Genomic DNA, 13,543 nt, shown 5'->3' with positions numbered 1-13,543 from the left:
TCAAGTTGTTCTTGATGATTTCCTTGCTTTGATCTTTAAATTCTCATGTCTTGAGTGTTTTGTTGTTTCTCATATGCATTCTCAATTTGTTAGTGTCAGTAGTATACAAACTGCTAAGTTTGGTGTCTTGCATGCATTGTTTATTTGATTTTAGTTGCATTTTGATTATTCCTCGTCACTAAAAATTCAAAAAAAAAATTTTCTTTGTGTCTTTTCAAGTCAATAATACAGAGAATTGAAGATTCAGAACATACAGCAGAGGAATTACACAGAAAAAGCTGGGCGTTCAAAATGCCCAGTGAGGAAGGAAAACTGACGTTTAAACGCCAGCCAGGGTGCCTGGCTGGGCGTTTAACGCCCAAAAGGGTAGAGTTTTGGGCGTTTAACGCCAGGATGGCACAAGAGGGAAGATTTTGTTTTTAATTCAAATTTTTTTCAAGTTTCCATAATTTTTCAAAATCAAATCTTTTTCAAATCATATCTTTTCAATCATATATTTTCAAAATCAATTTCTTCCCATTTTCAAAAATACTTGCTAACAATTAATGATTTGATCCAATATTTCAAGTATGTTGTCTTTTCTGTTGAGAAAGATTTAATGTCTGAATCATATCTTTCTTTTTAGCCAAGTCATTAATTTTCAAAATCAAATCTTTTTAAATCGTTTTTCAAATCATATCTTCTCAATCATATCTTTTTAAAACTATATCCTTTCAATCATATCTTTTTATCACATTTTTTTTCAAAATTAATTTTTTAATCATATCTTTTTGATTTCTAATTTCAAAATCTTTTTCAATTTCACTTAATTTCTTTCCCACTCTTAGTATTCGAAAATCATCAATCAATTTTCAAAATTCTTTTAAAATCTTTTACTTTAATTTCAAAAAATTCTTCCCATCTTCTCACATCCTTCTATTTATGGACTAACACTCCTCCTAAATGCACAATTCCAACTCTATCTCTCTTGATAAGTTCGAATTCTTCTACCTCCTCCTTCTATTCTTCTTTTCCTCTGACACCTCAAGGAATCTCTATACTGTGACATAGAGGATTCTATATTTTTTTTTGTTCTCTTCTCTTTCATATGAGCAGGAGCAAAGACAAAAGCATTCTTGTTGAGGCTGACCCTGAACCTGAAAGGACCTTGAAGCGAAAGCTAAGAGAAGCTAAAGCACAACTGTCTGTAGAGGACCTAACAGAAATCTTCAAACAAGAAGAAGACATGGCATCCGAACAAAACAATAATGCCAACAATGCAAGGAAGGTGCTTGGTGACTTTACTGCACCCACTCCCGACTTCTATGGGAGAAGCATCTCTATCCCGCCATTGGAGCAAACAACTTTGAGCTTAAGCCTCAATTAGTTTCTCTAATGCAACAGAATTGCAAGTTCCATGGACTTCCATTGGAAGATCCTCATCAGTTTTTAGCTGAATTCTTGCAAATCTGTGACACTGTCAAGACCAATGGGGTTGACCCTGAGGTCTACAGACTTATGCTATTTCCTTTTGCTGTAAGAGACAGAGCTAGGATATGGTTGGATTCACAACCTAAAGAAAGCCTGAACTCTTGGGAAAAGCTAGTCAATGCCTTCTTGGCAAAGTTCTTTCCACCTCAAAAATTGAGTAAGCTCAGAGTGGAAGTCCAAACCTTCAGACAGAAGAAAGGTGAATCCCTCTATAAAGCTTGGGAAAGATACAAACAATTGATCAGAAATTGTCCCTCTGGCATGCTTTCTGAATGGAGCATCATAGGTATCTTCTATGATGGTCTGTCTGAACTGTCCAAGATGTCATTGGACAGCTGATGAGCGGATATTTTATACGCTTTTTGGGGGTAATTTCATGTAAATTTTAGTATGTTTTCATTGGTTTTTAGTTAAATGTTATTAGTTTTTAGGCAAAAATCATATTTCTGGACTTTACTATGAGTGTGTGTATTTTTCTGTGATTTCAGGTATTTTCTGGCTGAAATTGAGGAAGCTGAGCAAAAATCTGACTTAGGCTGAAAAAGGACTGCTGATGCTGTTGGATCCTGACCTCCCTGCACTCAAAATGGATTTTCTGGAGCTACAAGAGTCTAATTGGCTCGTTCTCAACGGCGTTGGAAAGTAGACATCCAGGGCTTTCCAGAAATATATAATAGTGCATACTTTGCGCGAAGATAGACGACGTAACTTGGCATTGAACGCCAAGTACATGCTACTGTCTGGAGTTAAACGCCAGAAACACGTCATGATCCGGAGTTGAACGCCCAAAACACGTCATAACTTGGAGTTCAACTCCAAGAAAAGCCTCAGCTCGTGGATAGCTTTAGTCTCAGCCCCAGCACACACCAAGTGGGCCCCAGAAGTGGATTTATGCACCAATTATCTTAGTTTACTCATATTCTGTAAACCTAGGTTACTAGTTTTCTATTTAAACAACTTTTAGAGAATTATTCTGTACCTCATGACATTTTCAGATCTAAATTACATACTTTTTGACGGCATGAGTCTCTAAACTCCATTGTTGGGGGTGAGGAGCTCTGCAGCGTCTCGATAAATTAATACAATTCCTTTATTTTCCATTCAAACACGCTTGTTCTTATCTAAGATGTTCATTCGCACTTAATTATGGAGAAGGTGATGATCCGTGACACTCATCACCTTCCTCAATCCATGAACGTGTGCCTGACAATCACCTCCGTTCTACATCAGATTGAATGAGTATCTCTTAGATTCCTTAATCAGAATCTTCGTGGTATAAGCCGGATTGATGGCAGCATTCATGAGAATCCGGAAAGTCTAAACTTTGTCTGTGGTATTCCGAGTAGGATTCTGGGATTGAATGACTGTGACGAGCTTCAAACTCCTGAAGGCTGGGCGTTAGTGACCGACGCAAAAGAATCAATGGATTCTATTCCAACCTGATTGAGAACCGACAGATGATTAGCCGTGCGGTGACAGAGCATAGGAACATTTTCACTGAGAGGATGGGAAGTAGCCATTGACAACGGTGACACCCTACATAGAGCTTGCCATGGAAGGGACCTTGCGTGTGGGAAGAGGATTTCAAAGAAAAGTAGAAATTCAAAGGACAAAGCATCTCCAAAACTCCAACATATTTCTCATTACTGCACAACAAGTAACGCTTTTATTCTCTTTTATTTTTCCAATCTAATAATTCCAACTGATAATTTTAATTAATATCCTGACTAAGATTAATAAAACAAATATAGTTCATTTCAACAAAAATAATCTCCGTGGGATCAACCCTTACTCACGTAAGGTATTACTTGGACGACCCAGTGCACTTGCTGGTTAGTTGTGCGGATCACAAATTCGTGCACCAAGTTTTTGGCGCCGTTGCCGGGGATTATTTGAGTTTGAACAACTAAAGGTTATTTTATTTCTTAGATTAGGAATAATTTATTTTTATTATTTTTATTGTTATAGAGTCATCAAATTCTGACAGGATAGTTTCTTTTCAAAAATTTCTTTTCAAAAAAATATTATTTTTCTTTATTAATTGTTAATTTTTCGTGAGTTTAGCGTCTTGTTCTAAGTTTGGTGTTACTTGCATATTTTACAATTTTCTTTAAATTTTCGAACTTGTGTTCTTTGTTCTTCATTGATCTTCAAGTTGTTCTTGTTTATTTTTCTTGTTTGATCTTGAGTTTTTCTTGTTTTGTGTCTTTTCTTGTTTTTCTTGTGCTTTTTCAAAACATTAATTTTCAAAAATTATACTTTTATCCATAAAAATAACACATCTTTAAAATACGTTACATTTTTAGCTCAGTTGGTTATAGCGTGGGTTTATGTTCTTAACAATTGGGCACTTTCTTTTTAAAATCCTTTTTCAAAAATAATTTTTCTTGATTTAATCTTGTGCCAAACTTTAAGTTTGGTGTTTTCTTGTTAATCTTTTCATAATTTTCGAAAATTTTATTAAAGTTTTCTAAAAAATTTTAAGTTTGGTGTTCTTCCTTTTGTTCTTGGTGTTCTTGTGAATCTTCAAGGTGTTCCTGAGTTTTTCTTGTGTCTTGATCTTAAAATTTTTAAGTTTGGTGTTCCTTGGTGTTTTCCCTCCAAAATTTTCGAAAATAAGGAGCATTAGATCTAAAAATTTTAAATCTTGTGTCTTTTATGTGTTTTTCTCTTTCATCATAAAATTCAAAATTCAAAAAAAATATCTTTTCTAACTAATTTTAAAACTACATTTTCGAAATTTTTTATATAAAATTCAGATTTCAATTTCAAAATATTTCCAATTTCTTTTATTTATTTCGTTTTTTTTATTTTATTTTATAAAAATTAATTTTTATAAAATAAATAATATCAACATATATACCATCTCTTTTATTCCATCATGGAACTAAGGGGGAATGAACAGTCCAGGAGGACTCTGGGGTCATATGCTAACCCCACTACTGCTTCATATGGGAGTAGTATCTGTATACCCTCCATTGGAGTTAGTAGCTTTGAGTTGAATCCTCAGCTCATTATCATGGTGCAGCAAAACTGTCAGTATTCTGGTCTTCCACATGAAGAACCTACAGAGTTTCTGGCATAATTTTTGCAAATTGCTGACACAGTACATGATAAGGAAGTGGATCAGGATGTCTACAGATTATTACTGTTTCCATTTGCTGTAAAAGATCAAGCTAAGAGGTGGTTAAATAACCAGCCTAAGAACAGCATAAAAACATGGAAGCAGTTGTCAGAAAAATTCCTGAATCACTATTTCCCTCCAAAACGGATGACACAGCTAAGGCTAAGCATCCAAGGCTTCAAACAAGGAGATAATGAATCTCTTTATGATGCCTGGGAGAGATACAGAGAGATGCTAAGAAAATGCCCCTCTGAAATGTTTTCAGAATGGGTGCAATTAGACATCTTCTACTATGGACTTACAGAAAAAGCTTAGATTTCTCTAGACCACTCAGCTGGTGGATCTATACATATGAGAAAAACAATTGAAGAAGCTCAAGAGCTTATTGATACAGTTGCCAGAAATCAACATCTGTACCTAAGCAGTGAATCTTCCATGAAAGAAGAAGCTAAAACAGTAACTGCTGAACTCAGTCCGGTGGATCAGGCTAATGAATTCAATCAGCAATTAGACTTTCTAACTCAGCAGCTAGCCGAATTCAAGGAAATATTACAGGAAACAAGAATGGCTAACAGGAATATGGAAGTACAATTAAAGCATACAGAAAAGTAACAGTCAAAACAAATAGCAGAAGAATGCCAAGCAGTTCAATTAAGAAGTGGGAAAACATTAAATACCTCACTTCAAAGCAGCAGGAAACCAAGAAATGAAAAAGTGGTTACTCAAAATCCCTCTGAGGACAGTCAGAGCCCAGAGAGGAATAAAGCTGGCGCTGAACGCCCAGACCATGCTCATTCCTGGCGTTCAACGCCAGAAACAAGCATGAATCCGGCGTTGAACGCCCAAAGGGAGCATGGTTCTGGCGTTCAAACGCCAGTAACAAACAAGGAGGTGGCGTCTAACGCCACTCCAGCTTCCACCCCTGGCATTCAAATGCCAGTGGGGGATCAGTCACACACAAGTGCTGATGACAACCCTTCTAAAAAGGCTTCCCAACCCACTTCTGTAGGTAATAAACCTGCAGCAACTAAGGTTGAGGAATATAAAGCCAAAATGCCTTATCCTCAAAAACTCCGCCAAGCGGAACAGGATAAGCAATTTGCCCGCTTTGCAGACTATCTCAGGACTCTTGAAATAAAGATTCCGTTTGTAGAAGCACTGGAGCAAATACCCTCTTATGCTAAGTTCATGAAAGAGATCTTAAGTCATAAGAAGGGTTGGAGGGAAACTGAAAAAGTTTACCTCACTGAAGAATGCAGTGCAGTCATTCTGAAAAGCTTACCTGAGAAGCTTAAAGATCCTGGGAGCTTTATGATACCATGCACATTAGAGGGCACTTGCACCAAGCAAGCTTTATGTGATCTTGGGGCAAGTATCAACCTAATACCTGCATCTACTATCAGAAAGCTTGGTTTAACTGAAGAAATCAAACCAACCAGGATATGTCTTCAACTTGCTGATGGCTCCATTAAATACCCATCAGGCGTGATTGAGGACATGATTGTCAAGGTTGGGCCATTCGCCTTTCCTACTGACTTTGTGGTGCTGGAAATGGAGGAGCACAAGAGTGCAACTCTCATTCTAGGAAGACCTTTCCTAGCAACTGGCCGAACCCTCATTGATGTCCAAAAAGGGGAGGTAACTTTGAGAGTCAATGAGGAGGAGTTCAAGTTGAATGTTGTCAAAGCCATGCAACATCCAGACACCCCAAATGACTGCATGAGTGTTGATATTATTGACTCTCTGGTAAGAGAGGTCAATATGGCTGAGAGTCTCGAATCAAAGCTAAAAGACATCTTTAAAGATGTTCAGCCTGACCTGGAGGAATCAGAGAGAATAGTAGAACCTCTGAAAATCCCTCAGGAAGAGGAGAAACCCCCAAAACCCAAGCTCAAACCATTACCACCATCCCTAAAATATGTATTTTTCGGAGAGGGTGATACCTTTCCTGTAATTATAAGCTCTACCTTAAAGCCACAAGAAGAGGAAGCACTAATTCAAGTGCTAAGGACACACAAGACAGCTCTTGGGTGGTCCATCAGTGATCTTAAGGGCATTAGCCCAGCCAGATGCATGCACAAGATCCTATTGGAGGGTGACGCCAAGCCTGTGGTCCAACCACAAAGACGGCTGAACCCAACCATGAAGGAAGTAGTGCAGAAAGAGGTCACTAAGTTACTAGAGGCTGGGATTATTTATCCTATTTCTGATAGCCCCTGGGTGAGCCCTGTCCAAGTCGTCCCTAAGAAAGGTGGCATGACAGTGGTTCATAATGAAAAAAATGAACTGGTTCCTACAAGAACAGTTACTGGGTGGCGTATGTGTATTGATTACAGAAGGCTCAATACAGCTACCAGAAAGGATCATTTTCCTTTACCATTCATAGACCAGATGCTGGAAAGACTGGCAGGTCATGAATACTACTGCTTCCTGGATGGATATTCAGGTTATAATCAAATTGCAGTAGATCCAAAAGATCAAGAGAAAATGGCATTCACATGTCCATCTGGAGTATTTGCATACAGAAGGATGCCATTTGGCCTGTGCAATGCACCTGCAACCTTTCAGAGGTGCATGCTCTCAATTTTCTCTGATATGGTGGAAAAATTTTTGGAAGTCTTCATGGATGACTTTTCAGTGTTTGGAGACTCATTCAGCTCCTGCCTTAACCATTTAGCACTTGTTCTAAAGAGATGCCAAGAGACTAACCTGGTTTTAAACTGGGAGAAGTGTCACTTTATGGTGACTGAAGGAATTGTCCTTGGGCACAAAATCTCGAACAAGGGGATAGAGGTGGATCAAGCTAAGGTAGAGGTAATTGAAAAATTACCACCACCTGCCAATGTTAAGGCAATCAGAGGCTTTCTGGGGCATGCAGGATTCTACAGGAGGTTTATAAAGGATTTTTCAAAAATCGCCAAACCTCTGAGTAACCTGCTAGCTGCTGACACGCCATTTATCTTTGATAAAGAGTGTCTGCAAGCATTTGAGACTCTGAAAGCTAAATTGGTTACAGCACCAATCATCTCTGCACCAGACTGGACATTACCATTTGAATTAATGTGTGATGCCAGTGACCATGCTATTGGTGCAGTGTTGGGACAAAGGCATGACAAGCTTCTGCACGTCATTTACTATGCCAGCCGTGTTTTAAATGACGCACAGAAGAATTACACAACCACAGAAAAAGAGCTACTTGCAGTGGTTTACGCCATTGACAAATTCAGATCCTATTTAGTAGGATCAAAAGTGATTGTGTATACTGATCATGCTGCTCTTAAATATCTACTCACAAAGCAGGATTCAAAACCCAGACTTATAAGATGGGTGTTGCTTCTGCAAGAGTTTGATATAGAAATAAGAGACAGAAAAGGAACAGAAAATCAAGTAGCAGATCACCTGTCCCGAATAGAACCAGTAGAAGGGGCGTCCCTCCCTCTCACTGAGATCTCTGAAACCTTTCCGGATGAGCAACTCTTTGCCATCCAGGAAGTGCCATGGTTTGCAGACATTGCAAACTACAAGGCAGTGAGATTCATACCCAAAGAGTATAGTAAACAGCAAACAAAGAAGCTGATCACGGATGCAAAGTATTATCTTTGGGATGAGCCGTATCTTTTTAAGAGATGTACAGACGGAGTAATCCGTAGATGTGTGCCTAAGGAAGAAGCACAGAAGATCCTATGGCACTGCCATGGATCACAGTATGGAGGACATTTTGGAAGTGAGCGAACAGCCACAAGAGTCCTCCAATGTGGCTTCTACTGGCATACTCTCTATAAAGACTCCCGAGTGTTTGTACTTAATTGTGATAGTTGCCAAAGATCTGGCAATCTACTTCACAGTTATGCCATGCCTCAACAAGGGATCTTGGAGATTGAGTTGTTTGATGTATGGGGCATTGACTTCATGGGACCTTTCCCACCATCATACTCAAACACTTATATTCTGGTGGCAGTGGATTATGTATCCAAATGGGTGGAGGCTATTGCAACACCCACCAATGACACTAAAACAGTGTTAAAATTCCTCCAGAAACACATCTTCAGCAGATTTGGTATCCCTAGAGTATTAATCAGTGATGGGGGCACTCATTTCTGCAATAAACAGCTGTACTCTGCTCTGGTTCGCTATGGAGTTAGCCACAGGGTAGCTACTCCATATCACCCACAAACTAATGGGCAAGCTGGAGTCTCAAATAGAGAACTCAAAAGAATCCTGGAACAGACTGTAATTAACCGTAGAAGGGATTGGGCAAGAAGCTTGGATGATGCTCTGTGGGCATACAGAACAGCATTCAAGACCCCTATAGGGACCTCTCCATGCCAGCTTGTGTATGGAAAGGCATGTCACTTGCCAGTGGAACTAGAACACAAGGCCTACTGGGCAACCAGATTCCTAAACCTTGATGCCAAGTTAGCTGGAGAAAAACGATTGCTCCAGTTAAATGAGCTAGAGGAATTTAGACTCAATGCTTTTGAGAATGCAAAAATATAGAAAGAGAAAGCAAAAAGATGGCATGATAAGAAATTGTCATCCAAAGTCTTTGAGCCAGGGCAGAAAGTTCTGCTATTTAATTCTAGGCTCAAATTATTCCCCGGGAAATTGAAGTCCCGGTGGAGAGGTCCATATGTGATCACAAGCATATCACCATATGGATACGTAGAGCTCCAGGATAATGATTCTAATAAAAAGTTCATTGTTAATAGACAGAGAGTCAAACATTATCTTGAAGGCAATTTTGAGCAAGAATGCTCAAAACTGAGGCTTGATTAAAGCTCAGTAATAGTCTAGCTAATGACAATAAAGAAGCGTTTGCTGGGAGGCAACCCAGCCATTTACAAAGTTTATTTGTTAAATAATTGATTTTTACAATTATATGTCAAAGTATCTTCAAGGTAAAATAGCAATTGCTTGAATTCACAAAGTTACAAGGGAATTTAGAAGCTCACTGGCGTGAAAAAGCCAGTAAGAAACATTTTGGGCGTTGAATGCCCAAAAAAAGCACCCACTGGGCGTTCAACGCCAGTAAGGGTAGCCATCTGGGCTTTAAACGCCAGAAAGGAGCATCATCTGGGCGTTGAACGCCAGAAAGAAGCACCTTCTGGACGTTTAACACCAGATTAACAGTGTCCTGGGCGTTCAGAAAAACGCCCAGTGACAAAGGACTTCCTGGCGTTCAACGCCAGAAAGATGCATCAGCTGGGTGTTAAACGCCCAGGAGAAGCAACATTTGGACGTTAAACGCCCAAAACATGCAGCATTTGGGCGTTTAACGCCAGGATGGTGGGGAGGAGGTAAAATTCATTTTTCTTTACAAATTTTCTAAATTTTTATGTTTCAATTCATAATTTCTTGCATCAACATGTTTCAAAATGTCATCCTTCAAATCAAATTGGTTTTCTAAGAACCCTAATTTCTAAAATCCCTTTTTCAAAAAAATTTTCAAATATATCTTAATCCATAAAGACAAATTATTTTTCAATCCAATCCAACTCTTTTAAAGTTTGTTTTCAAAACTCAATTATCTTTTTAAAATCTTTTTTAAAATTAAAAATTCAAATCTATCTTTTTAATTATTATTCATATTTTTCTCTTTTTAAACTATATCTTTTTCTTATCATATCTATCTTTTATAAATCATATCTTCTATCTTATCTTTTTCTTATTTTCGAAAATTTCCCACCCCCTCCCTATATATTGCATTCGACGCCCCTCTCATCATCACCATGCCACACTTGCTCTCCTCCTATCCCTCTCCTTTCTTCTCTTTTGCTTGAGGACAAGCAAAGCTCTAAGTTTGGTGTGGTTATCCGTGATCACAAAAACATACTCATTAAGATCATGGCTCCTAAAGGAAAACAACCCACCCCAAGAGGCAAGAAAGAGAGTACTCCAAAGCCACTTTGGAATCAAGGGAAGTTCTTAACTAAAGAACATTCAGACCATTACTACAAAATAATGAGTCACAGATCAGTGATCCCGGAAGTCAAATTTGATCTGAAAGAAGATGAATATCCGGAGATCCAGGAGCAAATTCGAAACAGGAATTGGGAAATTCTGGCCAATCCTGAAACGAAAGTGGGAAGGAACATGGTTCAGGAGTTCTATGCTAATCTATGGCAGACAGACAGGCAAAGAATAATTGGAGCTACTCTCTATGACCATCGGACCTTAGTCAGAGGAAAGATTGTTCATACCCATCCTGACAAGATCAGGGAGATATTTAAGCTTCCTCAACTGAAAGATGACCCAGACTCCTTTAATAGGAGAATGATGAGGGTAAATAAAGGTCTAGACAAGATTCTAGAGGATATATGCATCCCTGAAGTCAGGTGGACCACCAGCACCACTGGCACCCCAATTCAACTCAAAAGAGAAGATCTAAAACCAGTAGCCAGAGGCTGGCTGGATTTCATTGGGCGTTCTATATTGCCCACCAGCAACCGTTCTGAAGTTACCATTAAAAGAGCAGTAATGATTCACTGCATCATGTTGGGAAAAGAAGTAGAAGTCCATCAACTGATCTCATGTGAGCTATACAAAATAGCAAACAGGAATTCCAAAGACGCCAGATTGGCCTATCCAAGCTTAATTTCTATGCTCTGCAAAGATGCCGGAGTGAAGATGGGAATAACAGAGTATATCCCAGTTGAGAGGCCAATCACTGGAATATCAATGGTCAGACAACAGCAACAAGATGATTCAGCCAAGAGGAGAGCACAGGAAGCCCTCCCAGAACTGCCTCAATTCGAATATTGGGGACATCTTGAGGCTTCTATTTCCAAATTGCAAGAAGCTATGGACCAAATAAAGGAAGAACAGAACAATCAAAGTAGCATGCTTTGCAAACTGCTTAAGGAACAGGAAGAGCAAGGGCGTGATCTAAGGGAGCTGAAGCGCCAAAAATTAATCCTTGAAAAGCACCCCACATATTAGAGGAACATATACTCCTCAAAACAACAGGTTGTTGAGTTCCAATTTTTCTGCTTTAACTTAGTGATAGTGTTATTATAGAAATTTACCTTAGGAGATATATAGTAGTAGTAATTAGTATATCTATTTTGATTTTATTTCCAATTAAGCTATAATTTATTTTTCTCATAATCATCAGGCATGAATAAAGTAGTAGATTATTTAGAATAAAGAAGTAATCTATATTTTTCGAGTTCTTAATAATAAAAATTATAATTAATTACATGTGGTGGCAATACTTTTTGTTTTCTGAATGAATGCTTGAACAGTGCATAATTTTTATCTTGAATTTTATGAATATTGGCTTCTGAAAGAATGAGGAACACGAAAAATATTATTGATGATCTGAAAAATCATGAAATTGATTCTTGAAGCAAGAAAAAGCAGTCAAAAAAAAAAATTGAATCAAAAGGAATAAAAGCCAAACAGCCCTTAAAACCAAAAGGCAAGGGTGAAAAGGATCCAAGGCTTTGAGCATCAGTGGATAGGAGGGCCTAAGGAAATAGTTCCAGGCCTAAGCGGCTAAACCAAGCTGTCCCTAACCATGTGCTTGTGGCATGCAGGTTCAAGTTACAAACTTGAGACTGAGTGGTTAAAGTCGTGATCCAAGGCAAATAGAGTGTGCTCAAGAGCTCTGGACACCTCTGACTGGGGACTCTAGCAAAGCTGAGTCACAATCTGAAAGGGTTCACCTAGTCATGTGTCTGTGGCATTTATGTATCTGGTGGTAATACTGGAAAACAAAGTGCTTAGGGCCACGGCCAAGACTCATAAAATAACTGTGTTCAAGAATCAACATACTATACTAGGAGAATCAATAATACTATCTAAATTCTGAGTTCCTATGGATGCCAATCATTCTGAATTTCAAAGGATAAAGGGAGATGCCAAAACTGTTCAGAAACAAAAAGCTACAAGCCCCGCTCATCTAAAAAGAATTTGAGCTCCATTTAAAACTCTTAGATATTATTACTTCTTAATTTCTTTCGTCCTATTTTATTTATCTAGTTGCTTGAGGACAAGCAACAGTTTAAGTTTGGTGTTGTGATGAGCGGATATTTTATACGCTTTTTAGGGGTAATTTCATGTAGATTTTAGTATGTTTTCATCGGTTTTTAGTTAAATATTATTAGTTTTTAGGCAAAAATCATATTTCTGGACTTTACTTTGAGTGTGTGTATTTTTCTATGATTTCAGGTAGTTTCTGGCTGAAATTGAGGAAGCTGAGCAAAAATCTGACTTAGGCTGAAAAAGGACTGCTGATGCTGTTGGATCCTGACCTCCCTGCACTCGAAATGGATTTTCTGGAGTTACAGGAGTCCAATTGGCGCGCTCTCAACGGCGTTGGAAAGTAGACATCTATGGCTTTCCAAAAATATATAATAGTCCATACTTTGCGCGAAGATAGACGACGTAACTTGGCGTTGAACGCCAAGTACATGCTGCTGTCTGGAGTTAAACGCCAGAAACACGTCATGATCCGGAGTTGAACGCCCAAAACACGTCATAACTTGGAGTTCAACTCCAAGAAAAGCCTCAGATCGTGGATAGCTTTAGTCTCAGCCCCAGCACACACCAAGTGGGCCCCAGAAGTGGATTTATGCACCAATTATCTTAGTTTACTCATATTCTGTAAACCTAGGTTACTAGTTTTCTATTTAAACAACTTTTAGAGAATTATTCTATACCTCATGACATTTTCAGATCTAAATTACATACTTTTTGACGGCATGAGTCTCTAAACTCCATTGTTGGGGGTGAGGAGCTCTGTAGCGTCTCGATGAATTAATACAATTCCTTTATTTTCCATTCAAACACGCTTGTTCTTATCTAAGATGTTCATTCGTGCTTAATTATGGAGAAGGTGATGATCCATGACACTCATCACCTTCCTCAATCCATGAACGTGTGCCTGACAACCACCTCCGTTCTACATCAGATTGAATGAGTATCTCTTAGAGTCATTAATCAGAA

The 13,543-nt window shown here is 38.5% G+C and overlaps 1 non-coding gene across 1 annotated transcript; it reads right to left on the bottom strand.

Annotated features, from left to right (window-relative positions):
- Window positions 1–1,629: 1,629 nt before the first annotated feature.
- LOC130971206 (small nucleolar RNA R71) lies at window positions 1,630–1,733 on the bottom strand. The gene has a single exon (XR_009082438.1). It is a non-coding gene; the product is annotated as a small nucleolar RNA R71 (small nucleolar RNA).
- Between the last annotated feature and the right edge of the window lie 11,810 nt (window positions 1,734–13,543).

This window comes from Arachis stenosperma, chromosome 3 (assembly GCF_014773155.1).
Source record: "Arachis stenosperma cultivar V10309 chromosome 3, arast.V10309.gnm1.PFL2, whole genome shotgun sequence".
Taxonomy (NCBI): Eukaryota; Viridiplantae; Streptophyta; class Magnoliopsida; order Fabales; family Fabaceae; genus Arachis; species Arachis stenosperma.
This window is presented reverse-complemented; position numbering and strand designations above follow the sequence as displayed.